This window comes from Diospyros lotus, chromosome 15 (genome assembly GCF_014633365.1).
Source record: "Diospyros lotus cultivar Yz01 chromosome 15, ASM1463336v1, whole genome shotgun sequence".
Classification (NCBI taxonomy): Eukaryota; Viridiplantae; Streptophyta; class Magnoliopsida; order Ericales; family Ebenaceae; genus Diospyros; species Diospyros lotus.
The window spans coordinates 11355785-11371518 of NC_068352.1; the positions used below are offsets into that span (position 1 = coordinate 11355785).

The 15734-nt window shown below is 43.8% G+C and overlaps 1 long non-coding RNA gene across 3 annotated transcripts; it reads left to right on the forward strand.

Moving 5' to 3' along the window:
* The first annotated feature begins 3523 nt into the window (after positions 1–3523).
* Positions 3524–12238, forward strand: LOC127792434 (uncharacterized). 3 transcript variants are annotated; one of them, XR_008021128.1, is made up of 3 exons: positions 3524–4042; positions 4373–4425; positions 12075–12238. It is a non-coding gene; the product is annotated as an uncharacterized LOC127792434 (long non-coding RNA). The 3 variants fall into 3 exon arrangements; XR_008021127.1 differs by lacking the exon at positions 4373–4425 and adding an exon at positions 11430–11482; XR_008021129.1 differs by lacking the exon at positions 12075–12238 and adding an exon at positions 5017–5180.
* Positions 12239–15734: the final 3496 nt, after the last annotated feature.

The window sequence follows — 15734 nt, forward strand, 5'->3', positions numbered from 1 at the left end:
CTCTGGTTCGATGGTATTTGCAATACTCTCCCTGATTCTTTCCCATGGGTCGGTCAACTCTGTGGGGTAGTTTAAGGAGTCCTTCTCCCTCTACTGCGGCTAATATAGTTGATCGGGGTTGTAAAAGCCGAGTATAATGATTAAAATGAGGTTTTGGGACATCCAGTCTTCTATTCCTTTCCTGTTGTCGAATAGGCTCTTCTTCCCCTTTGCGTTCCTTTCTCTTCCTTTCTTTGTCTTCTTTCCCTGCCACATTCCTCATAATCTCAGTGTGAAGGATATATCGGTTTGCTCTGACAAATAAATCAGCCAAGGATGTTGGAGGGTCTAAAGAAAGTGATTCTTGAAGAGAGGCGAGGCATGTCCCTTGGAGCATAGCAAATACTGCCACTTGAGCTGGCAAGTCTGGGATTTCAAGGGTAGCATTGCGAAATCTATCCACAAATTGACGTAAGGACTCCTTATTCCCTTGTCGTATGCTGAGCAAATATGTGGCATCCTTTTTTCTTCTACTATTAATCACAAAAGCCTTGGCAAATTCTACTCTAAGCTGCCCAAATGATGAAATAGAAGCTTCGGGAAGGCTGTTAAACCATGTTCGAGCATGTCCTGATAGTGTTAAGGAAAATGCTCGGCACATTACGTCGTCATCCCATCCGTGCAATATCATTAGCGACTCGTAATTCTGAACATGATCGTATGGGTCATCCTTGCCGGAATAGGGGGTGATCTGAGGCATCTTGAATTTTCGAGGCAGAGGTCTTTCTAATATATCTGCAGTAAAAGGACATTTTCTATGCTGGTGCTCTTCTGTTGCCGGGATTAATTTTTTCTTCTCAAGCACCTCTTCTACTACTCTTTTCATGTCACCACGCATACTAGCTGTCGTCTGGTTGTCATGTCTTGTTGGTGTACTGGCCACTGTTTCGTGATACCTCCGCCTTTGAGGGCTTCTGGTCCTATTTTCCATTCTTGGGTTTTCATTTTTTCGAGGCACGGAATGAGGGATCCTTCTTAGAGGTGGTGACCTGGGTCTACCCTCGCGTGGAGGCGTAGATCGTGAATGTGAATCGGGAGTAGCCTCTTGATAGGAATCAGCCCCTGCCTCGAGTTGAGGTTCAAGAGGTGGCATAAACTTTTTTAGAGTATCTGGCAACGTCCCTCCGGGTATCATACTTTGGAGTACACCAGCCATGTCTCGTAGTGCTTGCATGCCTTCAACGTGTTGTTGTCTTAATGCTTCGTACTCTTCCCACGGGACTGTACGTGGTGGTTGTCGTGAGGTCCCAGCTTGATCAATAGGGAGTGATCCTGAGCCCATGTTAAGTGGAGGTGGGATTGATTGATCCCCTATCTGTTGGTTTGGAGAAACGGAGCGATCACCTCCTTGCGTTTGAGCGTCATGAGGGGGAGGATGATGTTGCTGAGAATTGTGAATAGTGGGAGGTGCTCCCTGTTGCTGAGAGTTTCGCGGTGGCAGGCGTGTCTCTACGCCTTGAGAGAGAGTTTGTCGGTGTCCCCGAGTGTTTGCCATTCTTAAGTTAACTTTTTGTCTTGCGTTTCCTACAAACGGCGCCAATTGTTGTTGCCAAAATACAATAATCTATTTTAATTGAGGAGAGACGCAAGAGTCTTGGGAGTTGTCTCTTTGCTGATGAGGATCTGGACAAGCAATTCGATCTGATAAAGATCCAAATCTGATAGTCTGATAGGGCTGATGATCTGGTGGCCCAAAATGATCAAGTGACCTAAAATGATCAGGTGACCCAAAATGACCGAGTGGCCTATGACCGAGTGACCTGAGGGTGACGAGTGACCTTGATTGGGTGACCTGAGGATGACAAGTGGCCTTGGTGACCGAGTGACCTTGATGATGACGAGTGGCCTTGACCGGGTGGCCTGAGGATGACGAGTGGCCTTGGTGACCGAGTGACCTTGATGATGACGAGTGGCCTTGACCGGGTGACCTGAGGATGATGAGTGGCCTTGGTGACCGAGTGGCCTACAAAACGAGAGCACTATTAGGACGCGGGTGGGGGGTCCCCGCGCAAACCCTCCGATGCTTAAGTTAGAATCTCCAGAGAAAATAAGAAAGTATACTTTGATTATTCAAAATTGCATACCTCGTGATGAAAGTCGGGGCTTATTTTTATAGTGGATGAGAGAGAGGGATCTCGCGATATTCTCGGCGGGAATCTCGAGGCCCGTTTCGAAATTTTCGGGGCCCATTTGTTTTCGTCAATGAGAAGGGTCATGGGCTGGATCGCCATAATAGGTCACCCGACTGGGGGTCGGGTGACCCCCCACTCGGTTTCCACCCGAGTGGGGGTCATTCGGCCTAGCCGAGTGAGATGTGGGCCACTCGGCCATGCCGAGTGGCCCTCACTCGGCAGGGCCGAGTGGCCCCCCATTCGGCTCGGCCGAATGGGGGTTGCCGAGTGGCCCTGGTCACTCGGCGCAGCTGAGTGGCCAAGACCACTCGGTTTCCGCGAGTGGCCGTGGCCACTCGGCTATGCCGAGTGGTTTTCCCTCGGCTGGGCCAAGAGGGTCTTCTTTTCTTTCCCCGGCTTCGCTTTACCTGCCTCGTTTTTTTGGGTACATCAGATAGTGTAATCACTCACCTTGGACTATTTTTTTAGATTCCTCGAGATGCGTGTCCGTCCTCGATTTACGTGCCAAATGCACTTTTGCTCAACCTCTAGACTTAAAGATGCCCTAGACATTATATGTATTCAAAGGAAAGTCAATATCTAATTTTCTAAGATTTTCCATAATTTTCCTCAATTTTCTCTATTTTTCCTATTTTTCCATAACCACCGTATCCTTCGAAAATTCACAACAATACCAAACCTAAGTATTTTTCCACTCTTTTTCTACCAACATTCATGAAATAAGGCCTAGTAATTTATATACTAAACTCACTAGGCTAACAAATTAATTTACTAATTTAACTAAATAATTTACTAAACTAATTTAAACAAAATTAATTAAATAACTAAATTGCTTAAAAAAATAAATAAAAATAAACTTACCTATGAATTGCCCAAGTAGCTCTCATCCAAGCTCTAAGCTCTAAGCTCTCCATGGAAATCCAAATGGCAAGCTTGCCTATTTATAGGCAAAATTTGCCTTGGGCACCAAGATTTATTCCATTATTTTAATCCCCAAACCATGGTTTTGATCCATGGTTTTGATCCATAGATTGGCCAATTCCCAAACCATGGTTTTGCTTCAATCTACCTATAACACCCTATATTTTCGTGAAATTGCCACTTATTATAAGTGAGTTAAAATACCAAAAAATATGTTTGAAATGGCAACAAGTGACCGAATCAGTCGCAGGGAGTGCCCTAGAGCTTAGATACCTAAGGACAAAGGTATAATTTTAACGAGCGTCTCGAGGTGAGACTTATTGCACTGAAAGAAATCAAATCAGAAATGGTTTTCGGTTAAGCTAAGTTATAACCTAAAAATACCGAATAATGGTAAGGGGCTTCCGAAAAATCATATATATTGAGTAATTTTGAGTTAATAATTTTGGGATTTTAAGTATCTCGATAAATTTGATGTTTGAGGGTATAATTCTAATTAGAGAAATTATCCAAATGAAAGAATGATGAAATTATGAGCTTAGGTGGTGAAATGTTAAAGTTGAAAACTTGAAATATGGGCCAAAGTGTTATTTGAAAGAAGTTTAGGGTTTTAGCTTGGATTTCAAAAGATGGATTAATTCTAGTTTTGGATTTCAAAAGCCACTCAATTATGGCTTTGAGTCTTTGGAGTCCATGGCTAAGATTGTGACAAGTGGCATAACACCATTGGTTGAAGGATTCTATAAATAGGCACCTTGAGTTGCTCTCAAACCATTCCAAACAAATTTGAGGAGTGAAGCACTCTAAGAGGAGGAGCTTGCTCTAGAGAGAGAGAAGGAGGTTCGGCAAGAAGGCAGGAAGAAAGCGGCGAAGAAGCGGCGGAGAACGAGCCTCGTCGGAGTTGCGGGTCTTCGCCGGAATTTGCCAAAATCAGTCAGCAAAAAGGCAAGGTAAGTCCCTTTTTTTTTATAATCTTGTAGAGGGGGAAGAGAGGGTCGCGTAGGTTCAAACAGGGGTCGAATCAGAGTTAAAACGAGGGAGATATGGTCGAAATACCAAACCGACACGTTGCTGTTCGGAATCTGGTGCCTGCGCGTGAATTACACGCGCCGGATAATGGCTGCGCATGGGGGCGCGTGTCCATCCTTCTTGGGGCGCGTGAGAGCGCGTGAGGAGTCCTTTTTACATGCAAATTTCCAGTTATGCCTCTACTTTAATACCCTTAAACTCTATATAAAAATATTTGAGGTCAGATTTACCAAAACACATATTTTCTGCAGAAACCTAGGCCGTTTGCTGTAAAATTATATCGTCGAAGAGATAACTCAACAAGGTGAGACTCCGTGAGACTCCTATACTCCAAATCCTATTTTTTTATTCTCTTATGAGAGACTTCTATTGCATGACTCGTATTTCGTGAAGTTCTTATATGTAAACTCTTATTATTCGCTTCCGTGAAATCATGTTGCATTTATGAACTAAATCTTCCTAAAAATATATGTTGTTGGCTTTTTAATTGTTGCATTTATAAATTCCGTGTGGCCATATTGTTGTACCTATTTATTGTTGGCCGAGGGCAAAAGTCAGAGATCCCCCGAGGGCGCTGTGCGTGTGCCATCGAGAAAGCTCTCGTGGGGAAGACCGTGAGTCTAAGGCACAATGGATGTGGTGCTTGCATGAGTTCTATGAATTTGGGCCGAAGTGACATGATTAGGGACCTCCCGAGAGGCGCTATGCATGCGCCATTGAGAAAGCTCTCGTTGGAGGAGGCTGACGTGTTCACGAGGCACTTCAGAGTAGTTCTCGTTGTCTTCTCATACATTTTATACCTGATCATGCATCGATATAAACTGTTTTTGGAGTTTCTCACTAGAAGATTCATCTTCTAATTGGACTATGTCCCTGGAATATTCAAACGTTCCAGGTTCGACGAGCGGCTATAAGGGAAAGGAGGTAGCTGAAGAATTAGCTTAAATTACTGCTTGTAGCATGTTTAGCATATTTTTATTTATGCGTGAATCTATGTAATTTTGAATATGTTTAAGACATTCAGTTATATCTTGCGAGAGATGATGTTCATGTAATTCATTTTGTAAACGTCTTGAACAATTTTATGATAAATAAAGTATTATGGTTGTGAACCATATCAGGTTCGATCTAGCTTCCGCATTCGAGATTTTAACGCCTGTCTTAGCTATTTGATTATTGGATTTGTTAAGCTGAGAAGGTTTAAATTTGGATTTTTGGGATATTGTGTGATGTATGACAGCTATTGTATGAAAAATTTTTATATTCCTGAAATCCTAAGTTATAACACGCTCAAGAAATTTGGGGTGTTACAGTTGGTATCAGAGCGAACCTAAGGAAAAGTTCGCATGTGGCTAGATGAGTAAAGCCACCGTAAGTTTTGGGAATTAGGTTAGGATTTTTAAAATATCTAGTGGCATACTCTTGTTGCTTATTCAATTTGAATTGAACCGTGCCGCGATGATTTAATAAACCGCCCTGTCTACTTGCTAGATGGTGAATACAAGAAGGAACAGGCGCGAGAGAGGCAATGGCGAAGAAAGCAACACCAACCTGCACCCAGGAGGTGGTGTGGAAGGTCAAAGAGATGCACGAGCTGACCTCGGTGAAGGCCGGATAGATAGGATTGAAAGAATCCTTGAAGGAATGGCTGGGCGAATTTTGGAGTTGCAGCCCGAGCAAAGAAGAGTAGACTCCTTGGAGAGGTATCTATGACAAAATCCGCCAGTGTTTCGAGGAAAACCAGCAGATGACTCGGCAATCAGTGAATACTGGTTGGACCAGACCGAGAAGATCCTACAAAGATTGAGAATCTTGAATGAGGACAAGGTCGAGTGTGCGACCTATATGCTGGAAGAGGAAGCTGCCCAATGGTGGAGGTCTATGCAGCGAGCGATACCTAACCGGACAGGATCTCAAGGGTTGGCGACAGATGTAGAATTGGGGGAGGCACCCCAGATGTCATGGGAACGATTTAAGGAATTATTCAACAGGAAATTCTTTCCCACTTGCTGGAAGTTGGCTAGAGCTCGAGAGTTCATGAACTTACGCCAAGGGCCAATTATGTCTGTGGCTCAATACGAGGCTGAATTTTTGCAGTTAATCAAGTATATGTCGCTGTACGGGATGGACGATGTGGAGAAGGGACGAAAATTCCTACAAGGCTTGCGAATTGAATTTCAACAGCTGATGAGCCTGGTCCATGTGGAGTCTTATGCAGACATAGTTTTCAAGGCTATGACCGCCGAGGAGAATATGACGCGGGTAGCAGAACTAAAGGCCACGACGATTCAAGCTGGTGGACAATCAGAGAAATCCCACTCAACTATGGGACCTCGGGATGGGAAGATCGTGAAAAAGGGCAAGGCGTGCTTTAAATGCAAGAAGAGGCACCCAGGCAAGAGGTGCTATGGCCAAAGTATTATCTGTTACACCTGTGGACAACCCGGGCATACTTTTAGAAATTGCTCGAAGGGAATGGTCCAAGAAGGTAAAGCTATAGCAGCAACACCAGTGAGCGTGATTTGCTACAATTGCAACCAACACGAGCACATCTCGAGGAATTGCCCGAAGAAGAAAGAGCAGCCGCTAAAGATTGAAGAAGGAAAAGGGACCAGACAGGGCCGAGTCTATAACTTGACCAAGGAGGACGTAGAGGCGAATCCTGCAGTTATCCAAGGTACTCTCTTCATTTTGGATACTCTTGTGCATGCATTGATAGATCCAGGGTCTACTCATTCTTTTATATCGCATGCTTTGGCTGGGAGTTTGAGAGTAGAGACCGAGTCTATGGGGTGTCTTATGGTGATTTCGACACCTATGGGAAAAAGTATGAAGTCCTCAGAAATGGTGAGGGGATGTGAAATTAGCCTGAGTAATGTTTGGTTCCAGGCTGATCTGATTCTGTTAGAAGTATATGACTTCGACATAATCTTGGGGATGGACTTCTTGTCCAAGTATGATGCCAATATAGACTGTCGTAGGAAGATAATGACCATAAGAAAACCCGAGGGAGGGTGGGTTAAATTTCGGGGACAAGGCGACCCCGAGGTCATAAAGATGATTTCGGCAATGAAGGCAGCAAAGTTGTTGAGCCGAGGAGCTCATGGATTCATAGCTTATGCTCAGTTAGAAGAAAGAGAGGTACCGAAACTCAATGAGGTGCGAGTAGTACGAGAATATGATGACGTGTTTCCAGAAGAGTTACCAGGACTACCTCCACCTCGGGAAATTGAGTTCTCAATTGAGTTAGTGCCAGGAACCCAGCCAATATCAATTCCGCCATACCGAATGGCTCCTGCAGAGATGAAAGAATTAAAGAGTCAGCTACAGGAGTTGACTGATAAGGGGTTCATTAGGCCAAGCACGTCGCCATGGGGTGCACCAGTGCTATTTGTGAAAAAGAAAGACGAGAGTCTAAGGATGTGCATTGACTACCGTCAGCTAAATAAGGCCACGGTAAAGAACAAGTATCCGCTTCCAAGGATAGACGAGTTGTTCGATCAACTACAGGGAGTGAAGGTGTTCTCGAAGATTGATTTGAGATCCGGATATTATCAGCTGAGAATTAAACCAGATGATGTTCCGAAGACAGCATTCCGGTCAAGGTATGGCCATTTTGAGTATTTTGTAATGCCATTCGGATTAACTAACGCTCCAGCAGCGTTTATGGATCTTATGAATAGGGTGTTCAAGCCCTACCTGGATCGGTTTGTGATCGTCTTCATAAATGATATATTGGTATATTCTTCGAATGAGAGTGAGCACGAGGAGCACTTGAGAATAGTGCTAGGAACCCTCAGGAAACACCAATTGTATGCCAAGTTCTCGAAGTGTGAGTTCTGGCTATCCCAAGTTGCGTTTCTTGGGCATGTGATCTCAGCCGAAGGAATCTCTGTGGATCCAGCCAAGATTGAGGCTATTCAAAGATGGAAGCAGCCAACGTGTGTAACCGAAGTGCGAAGCTTTTTGGGATTGGCAAGCTACTATCGAAGGTTCGTGGAAGGGTTTTCAAAGATAGCTGCACCTATGACAAAGCTCATACGGAAAGAGGTCAAGTTCGAATGGACTGCAAAGTGTGAGGAAAGCTTTCAAGAGCTCAAAGACAGACTGACCTCGGCACCTGTTCTGGCAATGCCTAGTGGGCCCGGTGGATATGTTGTATACACCGATGCCTCGAAGGTTGGTTTGGGTTGTGTATTGATGCAGCATGGTCGAGTAATAGCATATGGATCACGCCAGTTGAAGAGGCACGAAGTGAACTACCCAACGCATGACTTGGAGCTAGCAGCGGTGGTATATGCTCTGAAGCTATGGAGGCACTACCTATACGGAGAGACGTTCGATGTATTCATAGACCACAAAAGTCTAAGGTATGTGTTCTCGCAGAAAGAGTTGAACATGAGGCAGCGACGATGGATGGAGTTCCTGAAAGACTACGACTGCACCATCTTGTATCACCCGGGGCGTGCCAATGTGGTAGCTGATGCTTTGAGTAGGACTGTGCCTACTGTTATGGCCGGGTTGATGGCCCAGAAGTGGCTGTTGATTGAGGCTTTTAGCCTGATGACGGTGAGTGTAGTGCCGAAGGAATCTTCTGTCCTAGTAGCTGGCCTGGTGGTTCAACTGGATCTGGAGACCGAGATACGGGAGGCTAGTGAGAGTGATCGACGTATACGTCTATGGGTAGATGAGTAAGGCCAGCCCAAGAGTCCGGATTTTGAGATGAGAAATGGCATTCTTAGATTTCGGGGTAAAGTGTACGTGCCAAACCTTCGAGAGTTGAGGCAGAAAATTTTAGATGAAGCCCACAGAGCTAAGTATACCGTGCACCCGGGAGCCACGAAGATGTATTGAGATCTTCGAGAAATCTACTGGTGGCCTGGGATGAAGGCCAGCGTGGCAAGGAGAGTGGCACAATGCGATATATGCTAAAGGGTAAAGATTGAGCACCAGAAACCCGCAGGGTTGATGAGACCATTGGAAGTTCTCGAGTGGAAATGGGAACATATCACGATGGATTTCGTGACAGGATTTCCAAAGAGCCGAAGGGGCAATGATGCCATTTGGGTGGTGGTAGACAGGTTGACAAAGTCAGCCCATTTCCTGCCTACGAGGATGGATCAACCGGTACGAAAATTTGCAGAGCAGTACGTGAAGGAAATCGTACGACTCCATGGTGCACCGGTAAGTATAGTTTCAGATCGGGACCCAAGGTTCACCTCGAGGTTTTGGGAGAGTTTGCAGGAATGCATGGGGACTCAGCTAAAATTGAGTACAGCTTATCATCCCCAGACTGACGGGCAATCAGAGAGGACAATTCAAACGCTTGAAGATATGTTGAGATCCTGTGCCCTTGATTTTGGAGGGAATTGGGAAGAGCATCTGTCATTGGTAGAATTCGCGTACAACAATAGTTACCACGGCAGCATTGGGATGGCTCCTTATGAGGCTTTGTATGGAAGGAAGTGTCGGTCGCCTATCTGTTGGACCGAAGTAGGGGAACGACAGATGTTGGGGCCCGAGCTTGTGCAACAGACTACCGATAAGATTCGAGTAATCCAAGAGAGGATCCGAGCGGCGCAAAGCCGACAAAAATCTTATGCAGATCAAAGAAGAAGGGATCTAGAGTTCGAGGTGGGAGATCTAGTGTATCTCAAGGTATCACCCCAGCATTTGGTGACGCGTGGAAGCGGTAAAGGAAAGCTAAAGCCAAGGTATATAGGACCATATCCGATTGTGGAAAGAGTCGGACCTTTGGCCTATCGATTGGAACTTTCGCCTAGCTTGTCCGGGATTCATAATGTGTTCCACGTCTCCCAACTTCGAAGGCATGTGCCAGATCCAACCCTCAGAGTTCGGGTGGAGACAATTGAGCTAAAGAATGACTTGACCTACCCGGAGTCACCTAGAGCAATTTTAGATCGCCAAACTCAAGTATTGCGAAATAAAGAGATCCCGTTAGTGAAGGTTCAGTGGGGAAAGCACTCGGATGACGAGGCAGCGTGGGAACTTGAGGAAACAATTAGGAAGAAATATCCTCATCTGTTCGAGGAAATGGAAATAGAGTAGGAAATTTTTTTTCCAGAAATTGTATTCCAGAATGCCATAATTATTTAACCTTCAATCAATTCGAGTATATTTCAAATTTCGAGGACGAAATTCTCTTAAGGGGGGGAGAATATAACACCCTATATTTTCGTGAAATTGTCACGTATTATAAGTGAGTTAAAATACCAAAAAATATGTTTGAAATGGCAACAAGTGACCGAATCAGTCGCAGGGAGTGCCCTAGAGCTTAGATACCTAAGGACAAAGGTATAATTTTAACGAGCGTCTCGAGGTGAGACTTATTGCACTGAAAGAAATCAAATCAGAAATGGTTTTCGGTTAAGCTAAGTTATAACCTAAAAATACCGAATAATGGTAAAGGGCTTCCAAAAAATCGTATATATTGAGTAATTTTGAGTTAATAATTTTGGGATTTTAAGTATCTCGATAAATTTGATGTTTGAGGGTATAATTCTAATTAGAGAAATTATCCAAATGAAAGAATGATGAAATTATGCGCTTAGGTGGTGAAATGTTAAAGTTGAAAACTTGAAATATGGGCCAAAGTGTTATTTGAAAGAAGTTTAGGATTTTAGCTTGGATTTCAAAAGATGGATTAATTCTAGTTTTGGATTTCAAAAGCCACTCAATTATGGCTTTGAGTCTTTGGAGTCCATGGCTAAGATTGTGACAAGTGGCATAACACCATTGGTTGAAGGATTCTATAAATAGGCACCTTGAGTTGCTCTCAAACCATTCCAAACAAATTTGAGGAGTGAAGCACTCTAAGAGGAGGAGCTTTCTCTAGAGAGAGAGAAGAAGGTTCGGCAAGAAGGCGGGAAGAAAGCGGCGAAGAAGCGGCGGAGAACGAGCCTCGTCGGAGTTGCGGGTCTTCGCCGGAATTCTCCAAAATCAGTCAGCAAAAAGGCAAGATAAGTCCCTTTTTTTATAATCTTGTAGAGGGGGAAGAGAGGGTCGCGTAGGTTCAAACGGGGGTCGAATCGGAGTTAAAACGAGGGAGATATGGTCGAAATACCAAACCGACACGTTGCTGTTCGGAATCTGGTGCCTGCGCGTGAATTACACGCGCCGGATAATGGCTGCGCATGGGGGCGCGTGTCCATCCTTCTTGGGGCGCGTGAGAGCGCGTGAGGAGTCCTTTTTACATGCAAATTTTCAGTTATGCCTCTACTTTAATACCCTTAAACTCTATATAAAAATATTTGAGGTTAGATTTACCAAAACACATATTTTCTGCAGAAACCTAGGCCGTTTGCTGTAAAATTATATCGTCGAAGAGATAACTCAACAAGGTGAGACTCCGTGAGACTCCTATACCCCAAATCCTATTTTTTTATTCTCTTATGAGAGACTTCTATTGCATGACTCGTATTTCGTGAAGTTCTTATACGTAAACTCTTATTATTCGCTTACGTGAAATTATGTTGCATTTATGAACTAAATCTTCCTAAAAATATATGTTGTTGGCTTTTTAATTGTTGCATTTATAAATTCCGTGTGGCCATACTATTGTACCTATTTATTGTTGGCCGAGGGCAAAAGTCGGAGATCCCCCGAGAGGCGCTGTGCGTGCGCCATCGAGAAAGCTCTCGTGGGGAAGACCGTGAGTCTAAGGCACAATGGATGTGGTGCTTGCATGAGTTCTATGAAGTTGGGCTGAAGTGACATGATTAGGGACCTCCCGAGAGGCGCTATGCATGCGCCATTGAGAAAGCTCTCGTTGGAGGAGGCTGACGTGTTCACGAGGCACTTCAGAGTAGTTCTCGTTGTCTTCTCATACATTTTATACCTGATCATGCATCGATATAAACTGTTTTTGGAGTTTCTCACTAGAAGATTCATCTTCTAATTGGACTATGTCCCTGGAATATTCAAACGTTCCAGGTTCGACGAGCGGCTATAAGGGAAAGGAGGTAGCTGAAGAATTAGCTTAAATTACTGCTTGTAGCATGTTTAGCATATTTTTATTTATGCGTGAATCTATGTAATTTTGAATATGTTTAAGACATTCAGTTATATCTTGCGAGAGATGATGTTCATGTAATTCATTTTGTAAACGTCTTGAACAATTTTATGATAAATAAAGTATTATGGTTGTGAACCATATCAGGTTCGATCTAGCTTCCGCATTCGAAATTTTAACGTCTGTCTTAGCAATTTGATTATTGGATTTGTTAAGCTGAGAAGGTGTAAATTTAGATTTTTGGGATATTGTGTGATGTATGACAGCTATTGTGATATGAAAAATTTTTATATTCCTGAAATCCTAAGTTATAACACGCTCAAGAAATTTGGGGTGTTACACTACCAAACGTTAACTCATTATTTTAATTTCTAAACCATGGTTTCTAATCCATAGATTTGCTTCAATCTAGTGGCCAAATTAAGCCACAATCTCTTGGCCAAGAAACCATGGGCCATCACGTGAACACACCACACACACACACACGCACATATATATATATATTTATATCTTAATATAATATATTATATTACTTAATATACTATATTAATAAGGAAAAATTACATCAAACCCCAAATTTCTCCCTCATTTCACTTGAGTATTTCCTCAATTGCAATTACATCCTTAAACATCAATTTCACTTGGATTCAAATACCGAAATTCTAAAATTAATAACTCTAAGTTACTCGATAAGTACATTTTTGCCCCAGTCTTTTTACAGGGTTATCGTTTCATCTTAAAACCACTTCAGGGTTGATCTTCACATAAAAACAGAGCCCCCTGCAGTCTCCGTTGACTTTTCGGAAGTCCCGTATCATCATTCAGTTTTGCAGCCTGACCCGCAGCTGTACCGAAAATTGTTCCCAATTTGATTTCTTTCAATGTCATAAATACTATTTTGGGATGCCCAATGACATCGTATCATTTTCCTTTGGAATCTATACCTCGATGCAGTGCCCGCAGTCAATTCGGTAATTCTATAACCCTATTCTGTATTTGTTTGGGCTCTCTTTAAGCCCAAAAATTCTCAAACTTCACAATTATTTTCGAATTATCTCTATCTTCCATTTTCTAATAATTTCAGGTATTACACCTTTACCCCCTAACTTGTTTTGCACAATACTAAAGAAAAAGGGTGTAAGGAATACCTGAGTGTCTTAAAAAAAAAAAAAATTCTTTTTTTTAGCACAAAGATCCAGTTGCTTACTCGGATATTGCTGGTAGTCCTCATTGCATGTGTGGATCCATGAGCTTGCTACAATACTTAAATCAAAATAAAGAGTGAAAATAGTACACGAAAGCAAAACACTACATTTATATTTTATTATATTTTTTTATTTTTATATGAGCAACTGTAATACCCAGTATTACATGGTATTGAAAATAAATAAGTTTTGACTATTTTGGTAGGGCCTCGGGTGGTTCGAGAAGGCTAAAAGTCAATTTCGAGTAATTTATTAATGAAACTTGTCAAATTGGCGGCTGGGAGTGCCTTAGGACTTGGATGTCTAGGGAAGAGGGCAAGAGATTGATGAGCATCTTGAGATGAGATTAATGACGCCGGAAGCGGTCCAACCAGGAATAATTTTTGGAATAAATTCTGTATAAGCCCGAGTGGGTGCCAATACCGAATGGTCGCAGGGGACTTTCGGGAAGCTGAGGGGACCCTAGGGGTGGTCCGATTTTGTGAGTAAGGAAACTCTGAGGCATTTTCGGGTGGAATGAAGGTCCCGTGCAGGTATAGGGATGAAATTGACATTTTCGAGTAAAAGTCGATTATTAATTTTGGAAAAATTAATATTTTGAGTGCTTTAAGAGCAATTAATTAAGGCTTGGAGGGTCGAGTGCAATTAATAAATCCCTTAAGTGGGATTATGGATATCGGGAAGTGAAATTATTGAGAAATTGGGGGCTAAGTGTGTGATTAAGTTATATATGGATATATATATATAGGCGTGAATATATATATAGGAGACTCGCTAGCTCGCTGCCATCAAAAATTTAAATTTTGAAATCAAAACAGAGAGAGGGAACAGAGATTGCGAGGGAGCTGAGAGCAAGGACCCGAGCTTGAGAGAAGTTGTGAGAGAGAGGCGAGATTGACGGAATGAGGAAGCTGGCCGATCGAAGGCAGCCCAAAGCAAGCATTCTCGGCCATGGCAGCGGCTTGAAGCAGCTGCGATGGTTGCCATGGCCGAGCAAACAGCAGCAGCCCGAGTAGTGGTTGTGATCGCGAGAGATGGGATGGCTGAGGGCTGGCCGGATGTGGCCGATAGCAGCGCCAAGTGGCAGTGGTCGCGTGCTGGCTGGAGGCAATCAGAGGTGGGCATGGCGGCTGTGGCATCTGGCGGTGCTTCTAGCAGAGAGGAAGGTGGCCGCTGGCGGTCGCGGCGTGCAGAGGTTGAAGCAGTGCCTGAGATAGTGGCCGGCCACTGCTGCAACGATGTTAATGGCGGCCTGAAGCAGTGCTGTCGGCCATGGGAGCATGGTTCGCAAGGGAGGCCGACGGTTGCAGCGGCTAAGGCATATGAGGAGGTCGGCTCCGGTGGTGGCAGATGGCAGCGGTGGCGTTGCGGCAAGAAGCGGTCGGGAGAGGCGGCGCTGGACGAGGCTGGCAAGGCCGGCCGCAGCCATACGTGGGTACAGGCGGACCGAATTCGTGAAGAAGAAGAAGGCACTGTGCCCGCGCGGAAGCCAAGGAAGAAAAGGAGAGGAAAAATAAAGAAAAGAAAAGAAAAGAAGAAATAAAAGGAAAATAAATGAGAAAATAGGAGAAAATCTCGAAAAATTCCAGGAAAAGTGGGGAAAGTCTGGAAAGTATTTTGGGGCTTGATAAGCGTGCTAGAAGCTCGAAAATGGGGTTTTGATCACAAGGTGGCCTCCCATGAGGCATTGCCGGGTTGGGCATTTTTTTTGAATTTATCCTCCAAATTGGTTAAGGTAATTAATTAAATTTCTTTTCGAGTTAATTTCCCTTATTTGAGATGCTAAATTGTGTAATATTGATTGGATTGAACCCTCGGGTGGGGTTGTTTGGAAATTATTAAACGGCTGATGTATGCCGTGGTTGGTTGTTTGGAATTAGTGTTGATGGTGATTTTGCGATGTGTGGCGAAATTGAGGGCATTGGGTTAATGTCGAATTTTAATGGAGTTGGGTTTTGTGTGTTTGCCTTTAGGTTTGACCGAGAAGGCGGTGATCCTAGAAGAGCTCAGAGTTCGGGCTAGCGTTCTCGCCGAGGTAGAGATGAGGCTTCGAGCCAGGTAAGGGACGGCCCCATGTGGAGGTGGCCTCGCAAGTTGGTAAATATGTTTGATAATGTTTTTATGTTGCATTGGCATGTAGTGGTTATATCTTGTGTGATGCAAGCTCTAGTGGACCTGTGGCCATAAGGAGGACTAGTGGTGGGGGCTGATAGGTCAATGCCTCAAACCTTAGTGGGTTGTGAGGATGTGTGAGCCTAGCCTCATTTGCATGCATTGGCATACATAAACATGATTATATTCATATTTACATGCATTGCACCCTTACTGAGTCTTTATGACTCATGAGATTTTACCTCATGTGTAGATGATGCAAGT